Raw genomic sequence first — 18,298 nt, 5'->3', positions numbered from 1 at the left:
AGTTACAATACAAGTTCCTCTTGTTAGTTCAAGACTGGAACCCTTAAAGCTCAGGTACAGGCATAAATTTTAAATATAATATTTGGTTAATTGTACATAAATCAAATATTTGTAACAGAAATCAAGATGAAAAAACATGAATTTCCCTTAATATGGTCAAATACAAAATTTGGCAAAATTCTTCCATAAAAACCACGAAGACTTTTTTTCAGTAGTTAGGTAGAAACCTAATGTAATAACATGTCTGGTGACTCCCTAGAAGGTGAAAAAAGATGGTGGATATACGGTGGATAATTTTTGCTATAGCATGAAAATAAAAATCTGAAGTTGAATAAAAATACCAGAAATGTAATATTCAAGTTATATTACCTATATTTAGTCATCTGATAACATTTTTTACCACACCGTTTATTTTTCATAGCTTTTTAAAATGCCTCGCTATTTACAAAATTTGTGTACAAAAGAATAGAGATTTTACTGTGTAATTTGAACTATCCCCCCACTGATACGAAAGTGCTTATTTTCAACAAGCTCGTGTAACACAAATAAAATCCCAAAAATTATGAAACATAGGGGAAACTATAGATCGATAATTATTGGAATGTATGATCAATAGAAATGTTTTGCCCGCACCTGGCCTTTAAACTTCGGTTATGTACAAACAACCAAGCTTACACTGATGTCTAGGGTTATTAGATTCAAACCCAAGAAAGCAGTCCAGGTGACATACTTTTAATACTGTAATATTACCATTGCAATGTTTGCTTTATGTAATTTTATGTATCACTGTTTTTCTATGCACATCATATTTCAATGTTAAATGTTGCGTTTACAAGAATAACCTAACTCATGGTGACGTTCAGATTTATTTGTGTTTGGTTTAAACAATAAACAACATCAACGATAATTCACGTCAGTTTGTAATCTAAATACAGTATAATTCAACTGAAATACCTGCTTTACTACATTTTCAGAAAATCATCACAAGGCATTCTCCGCCACGATTTTATTATACTTTTGTAGTGTTACGGTATGACGTCATACGTTCACTCATACTCAGTTCAACGGCAAAATGCCACTGAACAAGTTTTCAAATTTGGCAGTCAACGTGCCAGTCGACTTGCGCATATAATAAAAATGACATTGATGAAAGACATAGTCAATAGTGAAAATCTAAAAGTCCCTATTCTCTACATAGTTAATACCTGAACAGCACAGTAGCTCTAAAATTTGTTCAGGGAAGTAGTTTTAAACGTCAAAATAAGATTCAAGAATTAGACAGTTTCATTGTTCAAAAAGTTAAGTGAAAGTAAAAGTGATTGTCTGACCAGTGTTTCAAATGTTAATAATTGAAAATGTTAATGTTGCTAATTACCCAACGATGGAAAGTAGACATGTTTCAGTTTAAATTCTGCAAAGTTTGAATGCAGTACAGAAAGAAAATACTGCAACTTTTCCTACGAAGTACAGTAGCTTCGTAGATAGAACGTACAGTATATTGATACTCCTGTACCGTATGGCTACTCTGTACTGATCATTCGGAATTGTGTGTATTCAATTATAATATTACGTGTGATGTCACAGTTTTATTAATTTTTACAAATGTTTGGTCAAAGTGAATATTTATTATGCGACATGGCCAAGTCAACAAAAATAAATGTTTAAATTGGTTTTTTTTTTCAGGAGGACAATTGTACTGTACATCTTTAATAATTGTTTTGTTTAAAAAATATGATTTTATAATGACATTTCTGAATATATTTTAGTACATGTGATTTAATTTTTAGTGGCCATTTGTGTTAAAGATATACTGACATAACTAGTATTAAGTAAAGTAACATAGTTTTAAAATGTTAAATAAAATATTCCCACGTGTTATGAATTGAAATTCCAAATGCTTCAACTTTAATCACTCGGCCTGGTTGTACAAACTGCCAATAGATAGGTTTAGTTCATTTAGGTTAATCCTTGTAAATTCAGCAAAAACTTGCTGATATTTTTTCTGATGAACACATAAAATTACTGATAAACTTTAAATTCAAAGTATTGAATTTTATTTATTAGTCATGGATGCCCCTTAAGTCGCATAATAATTTTTGACAAATTAATGTAGCATGTAAAGCCCTTCTTTTGGGTTTTCCACTGTACAGTACGAGTGTCAAAACAAAGCATGGTGACCAATTATGGAGACGATACAGTACATACAGTACCTACCATTACTAACTGTATATACTGTACTCGCAACGTGCTAAAGGCCGGTGCACATCGAACAATTTACACACGATGAGCCATGTGTCAAGTATCAATTCAAACCGTAATTTTGTCGCGACGGACAATTCCAGTGTAAACATCAAATCGAACTAGTAGGCGTCGTTCATTCTCAACTTCAACCCAGTGAATATGGAACTAGTGAAGGCTCTGCGCGTTAATTTGTTAGAGTTGCTCCATGGGCAACTTTTTTGTTTTCGCCTAAAAATTCACTTCAATCTGACTAATCAAATCACAAGGATCATAAGGGCTATGTGTGATGTCATCAGTCAGATGAAGAAAAAATTGCTAAACATGGATGATGTGTCAGCGACGTAACTTTCGTGGCCATGATTAACAAGTATTCTTGTCTTGGCTTTGTGTGTGATTACTCGGTGTACACCGGCCTTAAGCAACTATAGTACTGTACAAAGTTTCCAAATCTAAATTAATTCTGCACATGCTCAGAAACAATAAATATGTGTTTAACTCAACATGTTTAAAACTACTGAAAGTTTCTACAGTATTTGCTGAGGAAATTTTTCATCAAGCCTACTAAAATTGATTATAGAAAGTTTTGAACTCTGTAGACATGACAGTTTATATCAATGTATAATAATCTATAATGTCAGCTACAGTATGCACATTCAGTGATTAATATGTACAGTACTATTATGAGTTTTGATTCTATTTTTGAATAGTGACATGAACAATATCTGTGAATGATATAAGGCATTTGATTCTATCACACCTGCTAACTGTGATTACGCAGCTGCAAAGGAACGCATTACATTGACGTCTTGGAAGTGACACGGACATGTTTGCTAGCTAGACATCTTGGAAACGAAAAGGTGAGATTTTGAAAGAGTACCAAATCAGGGGGTAAGATTTGACATAATTCTATAAACATAAAATTTGAAAAAACAATAGATTTAATAATTCTGTTCAATTGAGGCTGTTGATTAGTTCAATTGTCTGGGAGAGTTCAGTCAATTATTTAAGTAGAACAGGGTGTGTTTAGAAAGTCTTGTGTCAATATAGCCACCAAAATTACTGATGATCACTTAAAGTCTACCATACCGTACAACTGTACAGTAGGCCATAGTAATACTGCCATCACATCCTAGGAAAAGACATAAAACCAGGTATCCCTGCTTGAATGTACTGATTTCTGTTAACTTCTTGTAATGTGTTGAACTATAAATTGTTGATTATGAAGTGTAGTTATCACTTTATATTTAATTGGAACATCTTCGTGACTTTTACAGCTAAAAATAATGTTGATAAAGATCAAAGTACTGAATGGAACTATTACTATGGCATTATCTATCAAAGTGATTTCAAATGCTACAATTTATACAATGCATATTTGTACATTTGTATCTATTTTAAAGACAAATTGACAGGAAAGGTTACAAAGTACAGTTCCTTTTATGTAGTGTATTTAACTATAATGATATTGATAATAATCTTAAATCCTATGCTGTTTATTATTATATATTTTTTACTTTTTCATAATTTCTATTCCTTTAAACTTTAACTAGTAGAAGCTACCTAGTAGTATTGTAGCATAGAGTATACAGTATATTATAGTATGGTCTTAACTCTGTAATGTTAGTAGTACAGTATTCACTTTCTTAATTCGGTGCATAATGTTTAAGTAGAACAAACTGATCACATTTACAGTACAGTTTTGTTTGTCTGAGCTCACTTTGTGGACCAAGAGAGTAAAAACAGCATTCCAAATAGTCTTATGACTAAAGAATTCTAATACCTTTAACAGTCTATTTTTTTAGTCAGGTTGTGTAATTATTAATGTCTCTTACGCTTTTTATAAAAGAATGACTCCATGTTGATGGATTTCTTTACCTGAACAGTTGTCATGTATTTACGTCTCATTTAAATAAATTCACTGAATTCCAGCATGTATTTTTTTCTTCTTCAGATCAGCAAGTGATATGATATTCTGATGATAATATGGTTTATCCATTACATACCAGGTAAGAACAAACGATGTCAAATGCTAAATCCTATCACTAAAGTATTAATATCACTGTGTATACATAAGGAAGTAGAAGATGGACATTCATAATTGGTTTAATCTGTATGATAGACACATACTTCACTGATCCTTTGATTCAGTGAGAGAGTGTTAAATCAATGTTGTGTTGACAACTTGTTGTGGATATCATGTTTATTAAGGAGGCTAAAGGAGATAATTGATATGAGTTGCTACTGTGTATTTAGACTTGCTTGATTAGCTTACAGTGTTGCTTATTAGGTATGTACTTGTCTTTGACACCCTTATGTCTAGGTTCAATCATTACACATTTGCATTCACCCATGTGATATTAAACTTGTGTTTTCATATACTGTGCTAATTATTGTCATAATTATCGTTGTTCTTTGGCCAACATCATAACCTTTCCATTTGGGAAAATGAAATAGCACATTCAGCGAAACATGGAAGGTTAAATTTGTTGTGTTTTTACCTTATGTAATTATTTGTACCATTTCACTCATAAACATTCATTATTTTAAATAATACTAGCCACTACAGTACTATTGCATCCAATTATACTATAGAGTATTAAAGTATGATAATAGAAGAAATGAGTTTATGTGAGAGCTGCACAGGACAGAAAAGGATGAGTTCAATTTGGGGAGGCTTTCGTCCTGCAGTGGGCTGAAAATGGCTGAAACGATGAATACTAAGACATTGGCGACAAGGATCGGATTTTAAATTTCTACCTACTCCCGGCAAATTTTTAGTTTTGCCTACAGTAATTCATAATGAATTCTTGAATACTTTCATGATTGGCATTTAAGGTGTAAACAATTTTGTAAACCATAAACCAAGGAGTATGTTTGTTTTGAGGTTTGTACAGTACTCTTCCTAAAATATACAGTTGACTTCTGTCAACACTACCAGGATTTCAACATGCCTATGTTCTGTGAAGTTATCTGGTCATTGAACTGTTACAGATATAATGTTTATTTTTACAAAAAATAATTAACACAGTTAAATAAGATGAATTAAAACATAGATTAAAATAGAATAAAAAACAGAAAAATAAATAAATAAATAAAGCCATTTATTTACAAGTATTTTGAAAATAATGAATATTCAATAATAATAATAATAATATACTGTAGATCATTAAAAAACAAATACATTATAAAAATCATTTCTGGAGTACAAATGGTGTGGTTAATATGTCCAGCAATTTGTTATCACATCTTTGTGAAGTTTATTGTGTAAGATAAACATTAACTTTATAGAAAGTGGAATGTTTATTGTGCTGTATTGATGGTCATTGATATCTTCTACAATAACATGATTGATGTGGTTGACAAGTGTGAAGCATACCTAATAATGTTCAATGTAATGTTAATAGTTCTTTGTTGTAGCTTTATGGTAGCAGTCAGCCTGTCATGTGTTTGTTACATTTTTTGAATTATTTATGCAGTCCTTTTGTCTGCTACAGTAAAGATGCTCACACAGTTCTAGCATATTTAAGATGTGCTATAAATTATAAATCGTAGAGAAAAAAATGAAGGTGTTAATACAAACGCCCCGCCTTGAATAAACCCACCCCTACCTCCCATACTGTAGAACATCATATAATAAACGTCCTCCTTGCCCAAGGTGTTTATTTATTCCCTTGATGAATAAACTCTCTGCCACATGCATTCACATACATACAGTAGAACAATTCATTGACTGCCATAATCTACAATTTACCAAGAATTTTTTTCTGTATTTTAGCAATTGTGTTGTGTATATCTAGGGGATATCATTTGATTATAAGTTAGCATATTACACCAAACAACATAACTGCCTCTCTCGAATAAACACCACCTTCCCCTTAATTAAACCCTCTTAAACAATAAATTCCCCTGCCGTTTATTTGAATAAATACGGTTTCATCACTTTAAGATGTTTCTTTCTGCATCATTGTAGGCTTGCATCAGGCCTACAGTATACCTTATACCTCAGATTATTGACTTTCATTCCCATTGCTGCTTTCAATTTCTAAACTTGTTTCCTCCACCCACAACACTATATACAAAAATGCTATACAGTTTTTAATAAACATTAAATGTACAGTACAACCATAATTATTAAATTAAAAAAAATGTACAACCAAGTTTACTAAAAATTGGTTTAAAAGTTGTACGAACTACAATCTGCATTACAGTAGAAGTAAGGAAGTTGGAACTAACTGGTCAGTACCAGTTGTGCTTTGGTCATCCCGTATCTTTATCTGGGCGCCCTACCAACAGATGGTTTTTTTTATTATAAAACATACAGTAAAATGTAGGTTGGCTTTTAAAATATTAGAGTCATTTTAATTTATTAGTTTATTACTGTTATAGTCCATCTTAGTTATTGTTTTCAAATTATTTTAAATTTTAAGTACTAAATTTTGGTAAATTATGTTGGACGTTTTTTCTTTTTGGAAATTCAAATGTCCTGAGAGTAAAGACAAAGACTTTTTAGAATAAAATTTATCAAATTTTAGTGTAACTTGACTCCAATTTTAAGGAAATCTAACAAATCTACCACTTATTCAGGAAGGATGTTACAAAGCAGTTACTTTATAGCCTTGCTCCGTTGGGTCATAGGTCATGGTATTCAAATAGATTATTGATGATCATACTGGTATGTAAAATTTAAAAACAAATATTTACAAGTTCAAGAAATGTGTGGTAAGTAGTATAATAATAATATTCTTTAGAAATGTTTAGTTTTTAATAAATTAGTATTTACTGTACTTTCTAAAGGCTAATATGTTCACACATTGTTCCTGCCTTTCTGTATGTTTAAATTTTATGTGTAGTTTTGCTGTGAATTTGTCTACTTTTGATCCGTCATTTTCAATCTTTGTAATACAATATTTTCAGACTTTTGTCTGCTTTTTGTAATTTTTTTATACCTGAAAATAAAAAATCACATACTATTACTACCGTATGATTAGCTATTATTCTGATACAGTATGTTGCAATAGATAACTTCATTTTACCTATAATTCCTATTTTACAACAAAGATTGATTGTCAAAACAGTTAGCATTCCTGATGTTGGTAGCCTAACCTGGTCAGGTGACTAGCAATGAGCCGGATCGCACTATCCAAATTGAGCGTTCCCAAACAGACTGCAATCATTAGGATCCCGTTTTGGAGTCTGTGTGAACCAGGCCAATCCCCATGCTTTTTGCTATTTAAATTCACTTTCTTGACAGACCTGTTTTTGTTTACCAATACATTTTAGAAATTCTCGGTTTCTAGTCTTATAAACCTATTTGTCATCTTAAGGCCAACACAGACTGCATCGTACGACAAGGCCTGGCAAAATGTTTTGACTTGTCAGTACTCTCTGAGTTTAATCGCGACGAGACAAGTCGTCTTGACATAGTGTCGGGCGTAGTTTATAGGTCGTCAGGATAACTTTAAACATGTTTCATTTTCTCAGGCCTCGTCGTACGACGCTGTCTGAGTTGGTCTTTAGAAGAATGGTGTCTGCCTAATTGTGTGGGACCAAAATCCCTGAGATCCTTTGTTGCCAGTCAATCCCATCAACTATCTGTACATGTTCCAGGGATACTTTTAGGCCTTTCAAGATTAAAATTTATGGAGATGATGTTTCACAACAGATAAAATTTTATAATGTAAACTTGAAATTCAAAGTGTGCCCTTCTGTTATTCAACAACCATGAACGAACCATTTAAAAGCAGAAAACCTTGTCTTGTAGGCATTGAGGATGCACAATACAACAGGGCTAATACTGTAGTAATACATGATGTGCACAGTGATAAAAGGTATGCACAGTCATACATACATATTGTACTGTAGGTGCATAGAGATGTTCATTCACAGTGCTATGTGACCAGGGCTAATGTGCTCAGTAATAATAATTTAGAGAGATGTTTAGTTTTACATCATCGTGTATAATAGTCATGTGCATATAAGTGCTTTTAAGGTGTTCACAGTTTTATGTGCACAGTGCTTTTAAAAATGGTCGCAGTGCTATGACTATTTGTACAGTGCTATAACTGTAGTGCTATGTGCACAGTGCCTTTACAGTATGTTCACAGTTCTATTACACAGTGTTAGATGGTCACAGATATGCACAGTGCTGGATTTTTTCCCCTTTTTTTCAAGTTTTTTTGATTGAGATAACTTTCTCTCAGTCTCACACTCTTAAATATTAATATTTATTTTTGTTGAGAATTTCTCTGTTTCTGTCCATTATCCATTGTGATTTATCAGAAAAGTGTATTCATTTTATAGGATCTATAGGCCTATACTATACTGGAATTTTAATCCTTGATCTACATTCATTGAATCTCCATGACATAAAAATAGGTCATCCCAAACCCACCAGCATGTTTTTGAATACAAACGTACGTATCATTTATGATCCAGTCAAGATCGTAAACAATAGATTTATTTCTGTTCAATGATTCTTAACAATTGAACCTCCACAAAAGGGATTTCACGGTCTTAGTCTTTTTGACATTCTCATCAAATATCAGATGCTCGGTTAATATTTATGAGAAAACAAGTTAATATATTTATGCTAATATTTTTTATTTTACATAGCAAAATGTTGAGATAATTGATTAGATAATTAGTTGTGGAAAGCTTCACTAGAAAGAAGGATTTATTCATCTTTTGAGTTTCAGTTTTCTTGTCATAGTTTCTGTACAATGCACTTTGGTGACCGGTAAGTTTAACGGTTTGATTTGTTTACTCAACAGTACCTTTACATTGATCTAGCTTCACTGTACATTTATTGACATAAAACGATTATTTCAGTTTCAAATGAATAATAAAAGCTTGACACCATACTGTGTGAATGAGATTTTAAATATTTGCTGGTTTGGTAGTGTTCATAAAACTTTAGAAATGGTTAGCTTGTTGAAAGAATTTAAAAAAAACTGATCTAGAAAGAATTGAAATACTGTTGTACATTTAAAAAAAATATTTTCTTAAAATTTCTTATTACTATACTATACTTGGAAATATGCCTGTCCCCGAACAATCCGAAACCCCTCTCCAGAGGCAGTTCAAATGTAGTTTAACCTTCCCAGTACAATTCCGGTTATTTTGATATACCATGTATGGATGTGAGCAGTAGCAAATATTTATATAATGGAAAACTGTACACTTTCTCCTACTTATTTTTTCTCTTTTGTGAACCTTTATTCACTCAATCTTTTTCATACGCACAGTATTACAATTCACATTTAATTTCCATACGTTAAATTTCCGTTTTCTACCCTTTTTCTGTTAATTTCTGATTTTTACACATTTTAACCTTTATACATAGTGTTATGATCATGCATACAATTAATCATAAACTTATCCACACTTCATTATGGACATATTTTAAAAAATTTTTATAATACAGTATTTTGGAAACGTATGTCATGTCATTACATAAATACGCTTCAATTATGGATGCCACTTATAAGTTATTGTTCCTACTTTCCAAGCTATTGAGTCGTTTTTTATTTTTTGAAATTACAACTAAAGTAAATTACTAATTAATGGAGAAGTTTTTTCCTTCACTCAGTAAACAATGTGAGATCTAGTACATCTTGTAAGATTGAGTTACCTCAGACTAGTTTTATACTGCCTCTATCATACTGTACAGGTAGATAGAAAATTGCCCATAATGGATGGGTGTGACCCTTAGGGGAGAAGAACGTTAATATATATTAACATCTAATATCCTTAAGCTCTCTGATCTTTAAAAATGACACTACTTTTTTAAATTTAGTTTGAAACATAATCGCAATGGTGGATTACTTTTCTCTAAATTATATAACAGTTTATTATTTTCACATTTCAATAGTAAAAATGTTAGAATAAATATTACATACAAAAGTTATTACTGTAGTGCCATTTGTTGTACCTTCGTGGCTAAATTAGAAATATTATTAGTATTATTGTTTTTCAACAAGAGTAATATCCATCATCATCTATGGCAAAATACATATTTCTGGTATGTATTGCTAGTTCTCATTGTTCATCTCTCATTGTTTGTTGTTTCAATTCTGCACGATTGCTACCTTTATATTATTAATAATCAACTACAATGCTGTATATAATCTAATTGACTATTTGTTTGTAGTGTAGATTTTCTTTGTTAAATACTACGACTGTACAAGATGATTATTCATTTGTGTAAAATGGTTGGACTGGAAAGGTAAAGGAAATTGAAAATTGCATGTCAGATGCGTTGCTTTTATAATTCTGTCCGTGTGAAATGGATCGAATCTGGTAATTGATTCTCTAGCTGGAGGAGGCAGCGTTAAGATGAAATTCATCTTACTGAGCAATATTTTTAATTTAAAAATCTGTCATTGTAATGTAAGATTCCCTTGATCATGACATACGGTACTGTATACAGTTAGTAAATCCATGCTTTGTTAAAAATTAAACATCCTGAATGTTAAATATTTATTTGTAAGCTGTTTGTCATACTGAGTATAATTTGCATAATATTTTGAAGATATGGAATAGGATATGAGCAAGCACTTTTAAAGTCTTTATACAGTAATATAGAATAAAAAGAGTGTACAACAATGTATCTTTCATGTTCAGTAGATTTACAGTATGTTGTGTCCACCTCTCCAACCTTTAAAATGTTTTACTAAAAGCTTTGGTAATTATTAACCCCCAAACTTCTGCTGATAAACTGTATAACAGAATCTGCTAACTACAGTATATTCAAAATGATACCTGCTTTTGAACAATCATTTAATTGTCGATCTTAATGCTCAACTGTCAATATAAAATAAAAAGCCCAATTGTAAAATACTTTGTCTTGACGTCCCCTTTTGGATGAGTTTGATAATTTCAGAACCATCATCTTTCATTTAATTTATTTTACCTATGAATAAATTATAAACATTGTAACATACAAATAATAATAATAATTACAGTATATCAAGGGAAGGGCTAAAAAATAGCTAAAACTAATCAAGTCCAGTCCCTAAACATTGAAATCTAAATAGTTATATAAATAAATTAGGGCTACCTGTACAAAAATTAGTATTAGTATTCCATATTTCTGTAAATTTGTTAACCCAGAATGTGGATTTACATTAATGTTGACTATTTAATGGGACTTACTGTGCTATGCTACCGTATGCTTTGCTTATTATACAACTGATCATAAATCAAATTATGGCATAGACTTATCAAAATTATTAGTTGATTAATTTGGTTAAATGACTCATCATAAACAGGTGTAAAAGTATTTAATGTACAACAGTATACCTAACCATCACGTTATGTAACCTATCAAGTAGGTAAGTGGTTAACTGTAAACCTGATCCATTAAATTGTAATGTGTTGGTTCAAAGTTTTAGACTTATTATTTTCTTGTGGTGTCTATCATGTGTAAAAGACACCTTACATAAATTAGGGAATTTCCCATGACTGTTTTGTACTTGGGACTTAACTTTGGCATATATTAGACATAAAGTGACCGTTGAGGTTTAGGATGTTTATGGGAGAGTTTCCACTGTTTAAGTGTGCTGCATATTGACCACTTTTACATAATAATAATACACTAATCAATAGGCCGCCACTCCTATTGGTATCACTGTAAACCGCATCCTATTGGGAGTATACGGGTATTTTTTTGTAAATTTCATAATTGATACGTCTTTCACGTCCTCATATTAAGTTTTTGTGTAAGTTTTTCTCACAGTTTTTCATGGTAGTACAGTAACTGTAGAATTTGTGGAGCTTTGAAAAGATACTTATTTCAAACTGTTACTGTTTTAGTTTTTTTTTTTCATACAGTATATTGAATAAGTGTTCGTTGCCATTCCAAGATCACATCTCTGATTTAATCTAGTCTTTTCCGGAACTAATCCGTTCTGTTCTTAAGCATCCGTGTAATAGACAGGCACATGCTCAGCCAATGGTGTCAATGAATTTTTGATTTTTTTAGCAGTTTAATTTTTATAAAAAAAAATCAAACCTTTACTCTAATTTAAAATAATCATGTAATTTTGAATTTAAAATCATAACATTTTGGGTGGGGAAGTGGGAGAAAAAGTAACTGTTATAATAATTATAAAATTTGCATTAATTTATTGACTTTGTTTGAGGAGGGTAGGGTACATTAGTATACATCTGACTTGAAGAAGCCATGTGAGAATAGTATTAAGATGACCATTACTCTTTGGTAAAGGTATATGCCGATGGGCTTATACACCAGCCGCCGGTATTGTCTGTACATGACCTTGTTCATTGGATTATATAGTTTTTGATTCATTTAATAAAAGTATTGATCTACTCTAGACACCTTACAGTACTGTGGTTTGATTATCAGCTGTAGTAATGATCATATCATACAAACTTGAAAACGAAATACAGTTTAACAAAGGCAATTGTGTTTGCATGCTATTGTAATACGGAAGAAACTGAAGGAAATTAAATTAGTATTATCAATTTCACATCAGACATTGAATATCAATCTAGTATTGATAAGTTTGTCAAAACAGCTGGGTGCTACTGAAAAAAATATTAATAATAATAAATGGTGTGAATTATAAATATTATGAATTTCTAAAGTCATTTGTTGACAATAATGTAAACCATGCAAGATTTTAGAACTGAATTGAAACATCATAGGAAGCGCAAAAAAACCCCAACAAATTGAGAAGCATCGTCATACATACAGTGAGTGAGCTGTGGTTCAATCATAAGATGCCTAAAAAAGTAACAAGTTGGTAACACCAGGTTTGCGTAGTGTGAAGACAATTTCAGATTTCAGAGATTTCACAATGGACCACCGACAAGATGCCTGTTTTTTCCCCAAGATGTTCAGAGTTGTTACTGTGCTCGTATTAAACTGACCAATCATACAGTAATCAAATAGTGCACAACTAAAAGCTTTCTCCTGAGATTTCTCAGTTCGCGTATGCGTGTGTAAAAACGTGTAATAAATTGGGAGATCAAACAAGTTACAAGTTACTTTTTGAGGTATTAGTTTTAATGATTGAACCACAGCTCATACAATTTGTTATGAAACCTTTTCTACGCAGTGTTAGTACCATGTTAGTACCATGTTAGTTCACATTAACAATGTATGCAGGTGAAAAGGGTAAAGAGTGTATTACATTACAGTACTTCTGAGTACTATGTACAATACAGTAGATTTTCAGAATAGAATAGTAAATAAGTTTTGACATTATCTTGGTTCATGTCTAGTCTCTCATTCTTCACTAATGTCTTCATTACTCCTTAGTCTTCATTATCCTGTTTTTGAGTACATGCACATTTCTCTTCAGTGGACATAAATCAATACTAGCCAATGATTGCAGCTTTCTTTTTCATTTATTACCATACTCACTTAAATTGAAGCCTACCCTTTAGACATAAAATTGGGTCATGTTTTTGGGGTTAGCTAACAGCGGGCTTCAAAATAGCCGATACGACAGTGCATGAGGTGCAATCAAACATGCAATTTACACTTCGTATACGGGTACAAAAGGCAATACTGTTCTGGTCAATGTGAATTCTCTGCTCTGGACCACGTTTCCTTGTTTTCAAAGCTTTTTTTTTCAAATAGTCAAAATGCTATAATAAAATAAAATTTATATATTTTTGACGTTCTTTTTGTTGTTGTTTGGTACATATCTGTCTTTTTATAGTATTTTTATTTGGTATTGTTGATATATTTGTGAAGTATCTTTACTGCAGTTTATACTGAGTGACCCAATTAGCTTTGCTTTTAACAGATTAAAGATAAAGAGCTCTAAAATCCAGTACCACTGAAAATGTCTTATTGTCTCAATTAATGCATGATATACCACAGAATTTTATGAGCCATTGTACATTTTTATTACAACTGTATATCAAGTATAATGGAAGGAATCCTGATCATACTTTAATAACATTTAAAACCTACTAGAGGAAAATCTTCCATGTAGATTAGGTTATTTGTTAGCTATATAGTTTGCTATTCAAAATTGTCCTTTTTGCACCAAAGAAATCTTGATTAAAAGGCATATTAAATTGCAAATTTACTGAATTTATTTACAGATAAGATAAATGTTATATTAGGTTTTAAACCTGCCTTAATATCTATATTTCATTAAGATTAATCCATAGTTTTTAAATTGAGGTGCATTTAACAGGGTTACGGTTTCACAGTTTCACAAATGCAAATCAGATAGACGAACGAATCATGATCAATTAAATCAACAAGAAAATTTGACTTGGAGTAAATACTTCTGTCATATATAAAATATTCTGCAAAGAATTAAAAGATTGGAACGCATCAGTAATTGGAACTGAATTCATTTCCTGAAGCTACGCTAAAGATGGTAAGATTAAAATAGATATGAAATGGATATGTTCAGAATGATACTTGTTTATCTTGTTGAACCATGTTTATTACTATAGACTTAATGCATTCCAGGTTGATACTGTACATGCTATAATTTCAACCTCCAAATTTACAATATTGAGAGGTTTAAAGAATTTGATTTGTTTTAACAGATTTTTTTGCATTTTTGTCACAAAATACCTCACGCAATCGTCGTGTCGTGTAGTGCATTCTAGCAAACAAATGTAATTACTGTATGTATTATCTTGAAAATTTAGACAGTAAACATTGGTTTATTTAAACCAAAATTTGATCGGGAGATTGGATGAAAATTAGGGAGGCTCCTAAAGAAATGTGGAGGGCTGGAACAAGGAGTACATACATTAGAATATTAGTTTTTTTTAAATGCACTAAATAAAATGTTGTTATTTTTAGTTTGTATTACTTTATGATTTCTCCTTTTCCCTTTAAACCTAATTTAAAAAAAAATAATAATGTTACCCCTCCTGTGTCTGAAAGGGGTCTTAACAAAGGTGCAAGATTGGTTTCTAATACTATCTGTATGTTTCAGTACATAAGCAAGCATTATAGCGTTAACCAAACCTCTTTCGCACAGCTTAAACTCAAGACCCCATTCTTATTTTAACCAGTATCCAGAATTGAGGAACTTAATTGTTTCTTTCACACATTTAGTAGGGTGTTTGTCAATTACAGCAATAATGCATTTATATCATCTTGCAACTCCGTGAAAGAGGCTCAAAATGCTTAGCAATAACATTAATATTATATTTTCAGTGATGTACTATTATTATTATTATTAAACTGAGTGTGTAATCAAATTAGCGTACAATACAGTTACTTCATATTAGTAGCAATGTCATAGTGATCACATTCCTGTTTGATGTGTAATTGATCGTTCGTGTTGATCATCTCCTCCCCTTATTTTGCTCAGCATAACCATCTTGATAACCTCACGGACAGCTGAGAACTTGTCGTTACTCACTTAGGAAGTCGTGTCTTACCCTGCACTTAAAACAATCAAGTGTTTACTTGCCTAATAACTTATTGATTAGATAACAAATTTGATAGGAAATAGGTTTACACTTTAAAACATATTAGATAATTGTATTATCATCTAAAATTAATGGGATTAGATTAGATGGATTTAGACATAACCTTGTGAATTACAGCCAATTATAGCTAATAATTGTCTGTGTGTGTATTTCAAGAATGCTATACACAGCAATGACAAATCATTTCAATCAACGTTTGATATTCTATAGCTACAGTACTACTGTATAAAGACATAAGAGCACCATACCGAGCTCCAGCAGTAGATTTCAAAGCTCAAAAGCCAAGCCATCATGTGGCAATGCTTATAGATGACTATGGAAATCAAGTGTTATACATCAGTTTAAAGCAACATTACATACAGAAATGTTAAAATGATAGAAAAAAAATTTAAATTCAGCTATTTAATAATGATCATACTTAATTTTCAAAAGCAAATCTCACAATGTAGCACAGAATTTACTTCATTGAAAAACTGTAGTATCCTATATTCACCTTCAGTTTTCTTTTATAATAAATTAGAGTATAGCCTAATTGTTTTTTTTTTAGGAATGAGTCGAAAGCATTGCTCTTGTCTGTGTATCGTCAATTCAAAATATTTTGGGTATGGACCTCTTATTGAATTGAATGGTTATACTTATAGTGAGATCACAAATGTAGCAGTAATGCAATCTCTTTATATGGCTATTTGGTATTATATGCAGTAGAAACTGAAATAACTTGGAGCCAAAATCGTTAATGATGTCATCATTGGCATAATCAGAATGTGGAAGGAAAAATGGTAGTATGTACAATTAAATTGTTCTGATTCTTACTGATGTGACTGCAAAAGGATATTGCAGTCGGAAACTCATTTTCGTTAGGATGTATAGTAATTCATTTCGAAGAACGCACTAGTTAAAAGTTCTAGTTGTGACTGATGATTAATGTCTTAAATAACAAGAAGCTACATATCAATACATGCAAGAGCATTTCCAATCGATAATAGAATGACAACGGAATCCATTTCTTCAAACAAAGTCTTGTTTTACATTTGTAGTTGGTACTTTTCTGACTACGAGTAATATGGTACAGCCAGCCAGGGAAAAGATTTCAGCCTAGAACCAAAGAGAGTTGATGAACTTTAATATCATGTTGATTATTTAAGGTTAGACATCCCCAATAAAGCACATTCATACTTAATATTTTCAATTCAAACCCTATGTAGTTGATCTTCTGTGGGTAAAACCCACAAAAATTGAAGATTGTACATACAGTAACATGTTTAATATGGCAAATATTAATTATTCAAACTCAACAATAGCAGATGTCTAGCTGCCCAGACTCATTACGATTCAAATTAGAAGTCAACATTTATCTGAATGTTTTATGATTATCGATTATGTACGAAGTAAGGTATATTCTGCAGAAAGACATTCTGTGATGATTTGCATAAATCACCAGCCCCTGGGCATACCAGGAAAATCTAGGTCAGTATAAATTGAAGTTGGGAGAGAAAGTGATTGTGAGAGTTGGAGGTGATTAGTGACTGGTGCCTGTTGGGATGTGAACAAAGGATTGATACCTCAGGCTGTATCTTGCATCAAGCCGTATCACTAATTGCTTTGCAATATCAACATTCATTGTCTTTGTCTCAAAATTAATTAGTACAACTTTCCATCTCGTTAGATCTATTACAGTTTAAGATAATATAATTATAAACTGGTACCAAGGGAAAATTTAAATTCAGCTATTTAATAATGATCATACTTAATTTTCAAAAGCAAATCTCACAATGTAGCACAGAATTTACTTCATTGAAAAACTGTAGTATCCTATATTCACCTTCAGTTTTCTTTTATAATAAATTAGAGTATAGCCTAATTGTTTTTTTTTTAGGAATGAGTCGAAAGCATTCACAATTATTTATATAATTAATCATTTAAAATTTTAACATCTCTACTAAAAGACAGAAAGAACAGCTTTAAAACCAAACAAAGTATTTTCTTGCTAATAGAAATTGGTCCTCACAGTATCAGAATAGAACTGATCACGTTTTTAAATTTTAATTTTTAAACTGATTTCTTTAGAGCAGTTTTCAATTTTATTAAATTCAATAGAAAAACAGGCCAAAATACTGATTCAGTTCTATTGAATAATTTGTTGTTTCATTTTATAGTTCCTTTGCAAAAACCAGGTAAACTAAATCATACAGGTCAAATGAAGTATAAGGTTATATCCTGCTTTAACCCTTAAATATGAAAGATCAAAACAGAATTGATCAATGTTCCCAGCCATATTCTGTCTAACATTAATAGTGATTGACATATGAGCTTGTATGTCTTGCAAAATCAATTATAACCCTGGAACACAGGTAGAATATGGCAATCTAAGTGTGATATCACTGAAAGTAGGAGATTAAATTTGAAGGCTTTTGTTTTTTTCTACCAGTTTTAAAATGAATAGGTGAACACATTACATTATTTAGGCTACAGAGAAATATATATTGTTTATAGAAATAACTAATTTTACTAAAAATGTTTTATTAAACCATGGGGGTATGGATATACATACAATGATAAACCAACATTTCAGAAAATAGGTTGTTGATCATTTTAGTTAAATTTGTAGATTTGTGAG

General features: G+C 31.3%; 1 protein-coding gene across 3 annotated transcripts in view; it reads left to right on the top strand.

Annotated features, from left to right (window-relative positions):
• Nucleotides 1-4,028: 4,028 nt before the first annotated feature.
• Nucleotides 4,029-18,298, top strand: part of LOC144849171 (protein still life, isoforms C/SIF type 2-like) — a 71,347-nt gene continuing 57,077 nt past the window's right edge. The window contains exon 1 of one of the 3 annotated variants that reach the window (XM_078706196.1): nucleotides 4,029-4,247. The gene's annotated coding sequence lies outside the window, so the exon portion shown is untranslated. Of the gene's footprint in view, nucleotides 4,248-8,901; nucleotides 8,978-18,298 lie in introns of those variants that run through there. The other 2 variants (XM_078706194.1, XM_078706195.1) reach the window with 2 other exon arrangements.

This window comes from Antedon bifida, chromosome 7 (genome assembly GCF_963402885.1).
Source record: "Antedon bifida chromosome 7, ecAntBifi1.1, whole genome shotgun sequence".
Lineage (NCBI taxonomy): Eukaryota > Metazoa > Echinodermata > Crinoidea > Comatulida > Antedonidae > Antedon > Antedon bifida.
Note: the sequence above shows the minus strand (reverse complement) of the source record. Positions and strands in the feature narration are given on the sequence as shown.